Source organism: Myripristis murdjan, chromosome 18, assembly GCF_902150065.1.
Source record: "Myripristis murdjan chromosome 18, fMyrMur1.1, whole genome shotgun sequence".
Lineage (NCBI taxonomy): Eukaryota > Metazoa > Chordata > Actinopteri > Holocentriformes > Holocentridae > Myripristis > Myripristis murdjan.
Window position 1 is genome coordinate 7,941,827 of NC_043997.1, and position 12,007 is coordinate 7,953,833.

The following is a 12,007-nucleotide window of genomic DNA, read 5'->3' on the forward strand; positions in this document are numbered from 1 at the left end:
TAGGCCAGATACGCTGCTCTTTGTGTGACATTCCTATAACAGGCAAATATCAGTTTCCACCCAAATCCTAAGCGTTTTGTGAACTTTATGTGCATTTTTTTTGGTGCGTAAAACCAAAGCTTGTAATTTAGGTAGCCCGAGGGAACGAAAAGCAGTTCATATTTGAGTGGGCCCGCTCAGTTATTTGCGATTCAAGCCCCGCCCCTCTTATAAATATTCATACTCGGATTATTGGGGCCACATGTTGCCTTCCAAGCCACACCTATAGGAGACTTCCCATGACGAGGCTCATACCTGCGTGCAGGCAGAGGTGCGCTGCTTCTTAGCTCAGTCATCACAACTTACAGAAATTGCTTTTTTTTTTTTTTTTTTTTTTGAGCTGCATGTTATTCATTCCTACTCATTCAGCCATTTTCAACAGTATATTTTTTGTGATTACTTCATGAAAATATATGCTAAATTCTCCTAAGTTTCTTAATATATAGGGTCTTTTTCAGTGCTACTAGGACTACTAGTTACTTAAATACTCACAATAATGTCACACTACAGTAAGATACATGTAAATAAGTAAATTTTGATATTGATGAAACTGCCCAGATCAGTCTTATTTTACAGGGTGCCCATAAAGTCTCTTTAGAATTTAACAAATTTATTACAAAAGCAAATGAATAGACAAATCTGTGGAAATGATTACAAAATGAGAAGTAGATATTGAACTTTTGTTTTTTTTTTGCCTCATCTAACACACCTCTATATGGGGAACATTAGTTGCACGAAGCACATCAAGACGGCACTCGATTTCTTGCCATGTTGGCTGTAGCAGAGCCTCATCAATGGCGGCAATGGCATCAGTGATCTTTTGCTTCAGGTTATTGATGTCCAATGTGATTAAAAACTTTGATAACCACTGAGTACATAGAACAAATCTGATTAACAGATCTCCTCAATTGCTTTTGTAATAGGTTTTTTTAAATTGTAAAGAGACTTTGTGGACACCCCGTACATCTCAATGTTGAAATTCATCATATAAGTGCATGCACACGCTCACCTGTTTCTATTTTTTGCATGGAAACTAGAAGAAATAAGATAACGAATTGTAACCTGCTCGCTCACTGTGCATGGTTTTGGGTACGAGAGTCATAAACAACAACAAAACATTTTATTGAGACATACACAGGCCAGCCACCTCTGACGACAAAGGTCAGGCTGCGTCGTGAATAGCGGGTCGGCCCAGCACTGCACCCCGTCCCGCCCAGAGAATTACAATGAGAATGGGCAGTGTGATTGCACGGTGGCGCTGTTTGATGATGTTATTTAAATCAGTCGGGGGGTAACAGTGTAAAAGGGTTAAAGTCAAAGACCGCAGTTTTCATTTTCCTGTAGAATGCGGTCACAGTCTCATGTCAAATGGATTAAGTTAAATTAGCTAAAGACACTGGGTTGAACTTGCAGTGGGATTATCCGACCACTAATCTTCATGTCACCAATACATGTCATGTCGCCGTCGTTAGGTAAAAACCTTTTATGGCCGACGTGCTTCTGAGGATTTCATGCATTTTTGAGTTTTGAGAAAAGCCTCATAAACCAAAGGGGTTGCAGAACTCTCTCAACCGGTTCTCAAAAGACAGTGGAACCCCGAGGTAAAGACATGAAAATCAACGTAATTGGAGTTACAAGGTTTTTCACCCCCGCAGCAGCGCTATGCCATTTGTTAGGAGCGATTACCCAGAGTGCCTCACAGCATCAGGAATGTGTACAGTTTGGGCGGCCCGGGCGGTTGAAGGTTGAAGGTTGAAGCTGTTGTGCGCCGTGACGCTGATGGAAACATTAAAGCGCCGCAGCGGCAATAAGCTGCACTGACTTTGAATCGACTCCTCCTCCCACTTCCCATCTCCCTATTGTGTGTGTGTGTGTGTGTGTGAGAGAGAGAGTGTGTGTGTGTGTGTGTGGACGGGGCATGTCGGGGGTGGTGGGTCAGGATCTGATGTGGGAGAGTGACTGAGTGACGGATGAGTTCATTGGGTGGTCTGCCGTGACCATGGCAACCGGGTTGTTGACTATTGCTGGTGTGTGTGTGTGTGTGTGAGTGTGTTTGAGCATATACAAATTCCTCCAGAGTAAAAATGAGGTGAAGTGTGAAGTTCGTCGTGTCCTCTCTCTCTCTCTCTCTCTCTCTCTCTCTCTCTCTCTCTCTCTCTCTCTCTCTCTCTCTCTCCTTCCCATGCCACTGTACACACGGAACAGAAGACAAGTATTTAAACTGGTGTTATCAGTTCCAGTAGATAAGACTGCACACACACACACACACACACACACATGTTTACCTCACAGTTTCGGGAGATTCCACGAAAGGTTCCTGATATGATCGGCTATTTTATTCAGATATCACATGTTAAGGTGCCTTATACCTTGGTGATGTTGGTATAAAAGTAAGAGTGATTTATTGAGTTGGTCAGCATTTTGACTTTTGTCACTTTCCAAAACAATAGATATAAGTATAGCAGGTGTGTGTGTTATGGCCTATTCCATGTAGATTATAATCCCAGCTGTGTGTCCTGTGAAAATGGCAGATCCTCATTAAAAGTGCCCAAGTTTTTCAATTGGCTGTATGTGTCTAGCTGTGATTTGTGAAGGGCTTTCCAGGTGATGTAATCCATCCTCTGGCGGGCCATCTCTCTGGATACACACACCGACACACACTTCTAGTGGCTCATAAGTCATGATCGAGAGGGCTAACATGTCCTTGTTTGCCAGACTTAACTGAGCTGGTGATGACTCTCATCAAGTTAAAGCTTCAGAGTCTTCAGTCACCTAAGTTTGGAAACATACCTACCATACCAGACCGCTCATTTTTTACTTTTACTTTTACTGGATTGGCTTACAACCACACCGCCGCTCACCTTTTTCCAGGTATCTGTGTTTTTCTCGCCCGCTCGCTATGCGGCCTACACGTTGTTTGAACACGGCCGGCCCTGCCCCGTGACCCTCCACGGTGGCGGCAGATGTCGTTGCCAGGAGATTTGCGATGCAGAAGTGCAAAGCCGGCGCGTAGAGGTTTAATCCATGAATGGACGGTGCTGCGGCGTCTGTAACGGCTGACACAGCTGTTGGCGGAGGGAAAACATCGCACACGGGTGAGGAGAGGGGAGGAGGAGGAGGAGGAGGAGGAGGAGGAGGAGGAGGAGAGGCCTGCATGACGGGAAGGAGAGCGAGAGGGCAAAAGTCAGAGCGGTGCAGCAGGAGGGAGTTGGTTTTCTGCTCTCTGGACCGTTACATGAACCGAGGACAGGGGTAATAGTCACAGAAAGAATAAGAGCAGAGAGTTTTCATCATGAATGTCAATGAGTTTGATACTCCTGGCTGTGTTGTGTGGGTTAGTTTTGTTGAAGCAAAGGAGATATTTGTGAGTTTAGGTTAAACTGGTGATGATGTAAGACGTCCAGTGGAGGGTTTCTGGATATGCTGGGATGCCTCTGCTCTAGTATTTTGCTTTTTTGGGGGCAAATTCATTTGATAAGGTTGTTTATAGAAGCAAATTACCTATATTTACATATTTAAGTGAGCCTGGATATATAAAAGAAAACATGCATAAGTGTCTTTATGCAGCTTTATCACAGTCAAATCATAATCGTAATTGTTTTACACACTGCAAAAAGTCAAAGTCTTACCAAGATTATTTGTCTTATTTCAAGTCAAAATGTCTTATTTCTAGTCAAAATATCTCATTACACTTAAAATAAGACATGATCACCTCAGAAATAACTTGTCTTTAGAAATTAGCTTGAAACAAGAAACAAATTTTGCCAGTGAAACAAGCAAATTTTCACTTGTTCACTTGTGTCACAAGTAAAAATTTGCTTGTTTCATTGGCAAAATTTGTTTCTTCAATTCAATTGGCAATTGGCAAAAAATCGCCCCATATTACAATTTCAGTAATCGATTGATTGCATGCCCAACGTTTGCTGGTTGGAGCTTCATTAAGATCAGTGAGGTGCACAGATTGTCTTATTTTTCTCCGTTCGCATCACTCTGCGCTCCGATCATTTCCCAAGAAGAGACCCAGTCATCATTTTTTCCCACTAAACCATGGACTGATTCATAATAATGATAATAATAATAATAATAATAATAATAATAAAAGATGATTTCTAGATTGGTTGACAATGAAAACGATGATTGCTAATCACACACAAAAGGATGGGACACCACATCCCTTTTGTCTCACACCCACACACACACACACACACACACACCCCTCCTCCCCTCCCCCGCTCCTCTCCTCCTCTCCCCCTCCCCTGTGTTGAATTCCTCCGCTGCTTGGCAAGACATGTCAGGCTGTCTCTCACTCCCTGCAGGTGCTATAAGGCTGGAACATTCCAGAAGCGCTAAGTGAGGCGACTGATCACCGCTTGATTTGTGGTCCCTCCCCACCCACCACCCACCACCCACCAAACACCACCCACCAACACCGCAACCCCCTCCTCCCACCTCCTCCTCCCTTTCCTTTTCCTTCCATCACCCGTTCATTACCTCCCTCCCTCCCTCCCTTTCTCCCTCCCTCACTCACTTTTTGCCCTCGCTGCTTCCACAAGTCAGGCAGTTCATCACCACTTGATTTGTGGTTTGATTTGTGAGCTGTGTTTTTTTTTTTTTTTTTTTTCCTGCATGCTCCTCTGTCCCCACCTTCACATCCTTCCTGTGCTGCAGCTCTTTCTTTCTTTCTTTCTTTTATTGCTTCACAATTTAATTTTTTTTTTTGTTAAAGCATTCTGCTCCATATTCCCCATGAGCGTCATGTTACTGCAATTATCAGTGCGGGCATGCTGGGACAATTCCTGAATTATAAGTAATTTCCACAGTAATCCGAGTTTTATTTATTTATTTATTTTTAAACTGTAGCAGATGACAGGTACTCACTCATATTTTGTATTTTAATCCTGTTACGTGTACTAAATTAGTCCCCGACCCTGAGCATGAATGAATGTCACTTGTATTTTTATACGTACCTTTGATTTATACCCCAGTTCTCTCTTTGCCGCTCGGCTGACTCGTGTTCTGCCTCTGAGAAATGTCGGTAATCCCGGAACATGTAATCTTTTTCTCTCTCTTCCCAGATTTGCGTCGCCTCAGCATTTTATGTTAGTCTCGGTTTCATCTTCTATGATTCATTCACACCTCTTGATTTTGTCCTCTTTCATTTCCCCCTCTAATCGTCTTCTCTTATCAGCTGAGGCAGAAAAAAAAAGCAGTGCCAATTATGCATGAGACCACAGGATAATTATAGCACACGGAAAGCAATCTTAACTTAATGAAAACTGATTTACGATTTTCCTCTCAGATTAAAAATACCTGAGGTGTGTTTGCTTTACGAGGCGGCGCGCTGAAGGCAGAGGGAGCAGTGTGTGTTGTGAATGGAGTTTACATTCTCCTAAGATGTTTGCCCGGGAACAAGAATGCACGCTGCTGCTCGGAGGGAAGAAGGGGATTAGCCTAGTTTATGAAAATGTCCTGAAATTGTTTTGAAACTCGATAGATAAAGAGCAGACTGGTAAATCCGGAGTTTGTGTTTGTGCATGTGTGTGTGTGTGCATGTCTGTGTGTGTGTGTGTGTTGTTTGATCTGAGTAGGTCATGCTGCTCCGTCTCAGTTTGACGTCCATGCCTTGGATCTGCAGTCTGCATGCAGATGTCCACTTGATCTTTTTTTATCTCTCTCTTTCTCTCATTCCCATTCACGTTTTCCTCACTTTTTCATCCCGTTTCTCCCAACATTCTCGCTCACAGCCTTCACTTCTTAATGTTTTCAAAGAAAGAGGGAAGCATTTGTCCCTCCATGACCCCCATTTTTTTTGCTTTTATCCCCTCTCTCTCTCCACGTCTTTCTCCTTCTCCCTCGACTCCCAAATCCCTCCCACAGGACTCTCAAATCACTCACTTTTCTTCACCAGTTTCCTCACAGGTCAGGTAAAATACTCCATGACATTGACCGCATTAGGAAAACCTATAAACCATACATAGCAGGTTTAATGGACTGTTCAACCCCCTTCCCCTACAGTGCTTCTCCCACACCGGTACTTAAAGACTTTGCTGTGCCTGTGCACGTGCATACATTTAAACACATTTCCCTTTTCCCATGAAATAGCAGGTTGACTTGTGTGTGTGTGTGTGTGTGTGTGTGTGTGTGCCCGACTACCTGCAGGTGGGATGAAAGATGTCTTGATCCCGGGTTTCCACTGGGAAATACCCACGACAAGGCTCTCTTTAAATAGACACGCTGTTTATGAAGGCGCTGGTTTTGTACATAACAAACCAAAATTGGACTTTGGGGGTCGTGCGTGAAACCCGACATTACGCCCCGACTCGGGGAGATATTTAGAAAAAGATGTCGGTGAAAGAGCTGCTCTTAAATGTAGCGATAAGACCTGGGATGGCGTTATTTTTTACAGTAGTACCTGAACGCACCACAAAGCCTCATCAGGGTGGTGGTATTTGGACTTATTGAGAATGGTTACCGGTGTGTGAGAGTTGCATGGAAAGCTTTCTCCACTCCATCTTATCATTGAGTCTCATATCCACCGTTAAAATCTCATTTTCCTTCAAACAAGGTCAAAAAAATCCGCCAGTAGGATTAGATAATCCCACTTGTTTCCAGTGCCGTTTCACTTTTCCATTTTTTTTCCTGGGATCAAGCATAAATCAGTCGAAATGAGTCAGAATAAAGCGGGTCAGCCCACTAGGATCAAGAAAATGGTGTTTGGTTGAAGAAACGTATGGAAAAAGTGGATTAGCGCTGGAAACAAGTGGGCTGGAAACAAGATTTGAACATTAAAGCTGGGAGCAAATGACGTGCTAACATGGATTTATTTTTGCAATGTGCGTATATAAGAGTTAAAAAAGAAAAAATGGATTGCCCAAACGACATTGTGTTTAATGGCATCGTAACCTTTCCACATGGAGCTTTTGGCATCCACCGTGAATGACAAGTGACCTTTGCAACAGCCAGGTGGGACATACCTGCAGAGGCAAGGTGTGTCGCTGTTGGGAATGTCATGCAATCCCTCCGTTGCTGAAGTACAAATAGTAATTGGTGAAAAAAACAGCAGAGAGAGAGAAAGAGAGAGAGAGAGAGAGAGATGCATTGGTGTTAACTTGACAGATCTGCATTCTTTCAATTCATTCCTCTCTGCCCACTATCTCTCTCTCTCTCTCTCTATCCTCTTGATTCCTATGATCTATCCGTCTCTCTTTGACTCCGGTTGCCATGTTTGCATTGAGCAATCCTCCTGAAATCCCCTTGGTACTTTCGCGGAATCGCTCTCTTTCTCTTAGACCCATCCAACCCATCCACCCACTCGTCCATCCATCCATCTAAAACCATCACAACATCCTTTCTCTCTCTCTCTCTCTCTCTCTTTGCTCAAACCGTCACGGGCTTATTTCAGTCCGTGGTATTTCTTTCGGTGGAAATGTGCCGGGGCTTGCGAGGAGCCACAGAGGACGATGATTGATTTAAAAAGATGATCTGTGTCCGTCTCTCCCTCTCTCTTTGTGTAATATCTCCCAATTGTGATTAATTTGTCAGCGTGCTTGCACTCTGTTTGTGTTGCATTCCAGCTTTATTTGTGTTTTTTGCAGCGTTGTTATGGCGCTCGGCGTTACAATCTGACTTAAGATCAGGGCTCTTCTGTGCCTTGGCACTTGTGAGGAACAAGTACAAATTGATATTTAGAGTTGAGCAAAATATGACATTTATCTTTCCGAGCGGGTGTAACGAGAGCAGCCAATACAAAGTTATGACAACACTCAAAGTGCAGAGCGGGGACACAATAGTACATTTGTAATCTATCTTCTCATGCCAAGACTTGGCACAGTCGGTTCCACATATCGGACCCCCGCCCCCTCCCGCCGCCCTCCCGCCGCCGCGACGCACACGCTGTCAGTTTGTCCCCCGATTGGTCGCGGTGAACTCCGGGGGTCAGGGGTCGCGGCGAGCACAAAGGCAGCGGGGCTCGCGCGTGATTGGAGGGGGGAGCGCGGCCGCGGCGACGGGCTTAACCCTCCGTCCCCTGCTGTCCGGATTTGTTTATCACACTTTGCTTTTCTTTTTTTTTTTTTTTGCTGCCTCTCTCTCGGGAAAGGGAGACGAGCGAAAGCAGAGAGGCAGAGGAGGGGGGAGGTAAAGAGAGAAAAAAAAAAAAAAAAAAGGAGGTGGGGGTTATTCTATCTATGTGCGGGCCCTCGGGGGGTGTTTGTGAAGGTCTTTAGGCCTGTCAGAGAGGAGCTGAGGTGGGGCAGTGTTTGCTTGGCTGGCTGCTCGGTGGAAGTGTTGTCTTAGCTTGTTGGACGTGCCCGGTCCCTTCTCCTTAATGCCATCTCTCCCCTCGGGGCTGTTTGCACTTATAGCACACCTCAAAAGGCTTAGGCCTCTCTATCCCCCCCCAATCTGCCTCTCTCTCTTTCTCTATGTCACTTTTTTCTCCTCTTCTGCCTGTCTGTCTTTCATTCTTTCCTCTCTCGGTTCGCTTTGTTTACCTTGCCTTACCTTACCTTTCAAACTCTCACTCCTCGCTCGCTTTTCTTTATTTTTAATGCACATGCATTAAAACTCGCCCCTTTACTTTTTAGGATCCTCGCCTCCTCCGCGTCTTCCTCATTTTTCTGCATGTATTTTCTGCATTTCAGCTATCAAGTTGGACTTAAAAATGAGTTTGACGTTAAAAGTCAGCAGTACTGAGTCGTGCATTCGGATTCAGAGAGCGTCCAACATACGGTGCATTCAGAAACACCCACCACCACCACATTACATATGAAGAACAGTAAAAAAAGAAAAGAAGAAAAATGTATAAAGTCTTATCTGACCATATCCAAGGCCTTATTTGGCCAGCCCGAGCCTGTAGTGCAGACTCGGCTCCGTCAGTTTTTGTTTTTCATGGCCGTGATTTGTGCATGGGTCTGTCCATTTTCCAAGGAAGCTTCCTGGAAATCTGTTTTATCTGAAGGGTCACAAGGCATTTAGACAACCTAACAAGGAAACGAAGCATGGCCAATGTCGAGGTCCATGCAGTGCTGTCTCTCTGTTTTTGTTTTTGTTTCGTTTTTTGTCAGAGAGGAGCTGTGATAAGGCGGTGTTTACTTCGTTGGCTGTTCGCTTGGTGGCCAATTCTTCTTAACTCCATCTCGCCCCTCGGGGCTGCAGGGCAGGGCCGACCATGTTCAAACAACGTGTAGGCCACATATGAAGTGGGCGAAAAAAATACAGATACCTTAAAAAAGACTGCAGCGGTGTGGTTGTAAGCCAATTCAGACTAAAAACGGCCTCGCTATCCCTTCGATCCGCCTCTCTCTCAAGTCTTTTGCAAAACTAAAATGTGAAAAATATGGCCAAAATGTAATGATAGCTACCTTATAAAGCCCAGCCAAGGCAAGGGTGAGCTTGGTGAGCCTTGTCCTGGTCAAAAAAACAAAATTACAAAATAAAAAAATAAATCAGGATGTGTCCAGAGGGAGTCCTAAATGGCCATATTCCCAAAAAATGCAGCCTAACTAGGAAGCTTCCTTGCAAACGAAACAGACCCCATGTTTGAGAGGCTTATTGACCCAAGTCATCGTTCCAGGTTCCACCACAACGTTCCACCAAGCGACGATAGAACCCGTTTAGGCAGCTGACAGCGTCTTGTCGGTTCTGCAGTCTCTCAGATTGCACTTAATGCCGATTAAATGTCGGCAATGACCTGGCAGCTTTTCACGCAGTGTGAGTTGCCAAAATCGAACCGGGGCGGGACCTCTGGGAACCAATAAAACCAAATAAACCAGTAAATGGGAAACAACAATGGAGGCCAAACTTGAGAAACTGATGACAGTGACTTGGTGATTATCCCTTATGAAACAAAAATATATTGCAGTATATTGGAAAATATCATGTGATATATTAGATAATACATTTCCATATATGGGAACTAGTCTTTATATTTTCCAATATATTGCAATATCTGAAATGTGCAATTATTTGAATATATTGATGCAATATATATAAATATATTACATTATGTATGTTTCGCCAGTATGTTATTCCATGTATTGCTAAGACATTTTCAAATACATAACATAAATATATTGTAATTCCATACATTAAATGTAATATATTGTAATATATTTCATGTAATATATTGGTAAATATATTTTCTTTCTGTAAGGGATTGCTGTTGTTTGTATAACCCCACGGAAAGTGGTGTTAAAGCCTCGTACGTCTCGGATTCTAGTCCCGGGACTGTGGTGACCCCGTGTGACTTCACCCCCCCTCTCTCCGAGGACTGGTGGTTTTTCAACCAGAAAAGACTGACAGCTTCAATTCCAGCTGTCGCTTTGATGCTCAACCTTTTTTCCCCTACAACATCATTACTTTGGCAATTAGACACCGACATCAACCCTTTCAGTCAACCCCACCACCACCACCACCACCACCCCGTCGCTGCAATTATCGCCAGCGTGCCCGTGCAGGGGTTTGTTTGTTGCTCGGAGTGCAGGCAGGTTGTTCTTGTGGTCTGAAAAATTGTCCCCGCGGGGTTAATATGTATGTATGTATGTTTGTATGAATGTATGGCTTTGTGCCACCCACAACCACACCCAGGCTGGTTATAATTGCAATTAATCATCTTTAATTAAGACGTTTACCGGTTATCCTATATGTGTCAACAGTCAAGTCGAGTGTACTCATATAGCACATTTCATTTCTTTTGGGTGCAAAGCAGGTGCAGATGTTGTGTTTTTCCCGTGTTTTTTGCCGCCTGTCATATGTAGCTGGCGGCAAATGCAAACGCTGGAGATGTACGCCAGCTCTGATATCACACTGTGCCGTCCAGCTTGACGCCGGGCCCACGGGTCTGAGCGCTAACACTGCTCATTGTGATGGGGGAGGACTTGGCAAGCAACTCTGGCTCCGCTCCAGCAGAGGCATTGAATCTCCGGTTTTGCTTTTCGCTTTACTGTAAGTGTCGGCTGAAACTGTCACCAAGAGCAAAAAAAAAAAAAAAAACTTCCCTGGAATGTCGTAATTACCACAACAACAAATGCAAAAACTTTCACAAGAAGTCGGTGCATTTTTACCAGCACTGTTGTTATTTTTCAGGTATTCAAGTCCCATTATTCAGAATTAGGACATGACTGCTTCACGCTCCTGATCGCATCTCGGCAAATATTAAGTTACCGGCCGTGCCCCCTCACCCAGTCACTGTCTCCGTGGTTACCGTATCCGTGGCGAGGTAAAACCCAGCCGCAGCCCACTAATGTCTCGGTGTGATAGGAACACTATCATTGGCACATCACATGTGTCAGTTATTGTGTGCTATTACCGCCTCACTGTGTCTCTACCTGTCCCTGTAATTACGGATACCTCCGCTCTGTTTTTCCATCTCTTTGTCTCACGCCCATCCTTCGCTCCCTCCTCTGTGCCAGCCAGGTAATCCAGGCAGGCAGTTACCTACCTCACCCACCCCCTCCTCCCCTCCTCCATCCTTTCCTCCCCAAGCTTCTTTAATATTAGATAATATACATTCGGTGCTTTATTAGATTCTTTACCCATGATGCCAGCCTGTCTGCGTTTGTCTTTCTCCCTGAGTGCTTCCCTTTTGTAATAACTTCGCTGAGCCGGCTGCCAAAAAAACCCCGATGATGCCGCTGTGATCCACCTTGGCTTTGTGCAAACACCGCCTCGGGCTGTGGAAGTGCCTCGGGTCGTCGCTGTATGAGCAAACACAACTGCAATGGCAATGGCAATAGCTTGAACTCGGTTTTAAACTGCTTTATGAAAGGACTGACTCGACTAGAATCCAGATTAGAAACAGAACAGAAAAGAATAGAACAGTGTTTTTCTCAGGCTCCAGATCCAATACGAAGGTTTCATAAGTCCTCATTTGAATTCATTCCCCTAAAATGCTGTGAAAAGATATTTTGGTTTGTGCCAAGCATTACGTTATTTAGATGTGAGCTCAAGCAGTGAGACTAAAAAATGT

At 44.3% G+C, this 12,007-nt stretch overlaps 1 protein-coding gene across 2 annotated transcripts in view; it reads left to right on the forward strand.

Annotated features, from left to right (window-relative positions):
• col4a6 (collagen, type IV, alpha 6) overlaps positions 1–12,007 on the forward strand; it is a 176,906-nt gene that overhangs the window by 1,094 nt on the left and 163,805 nt on the right. The window lies entirely within an intron of this gene.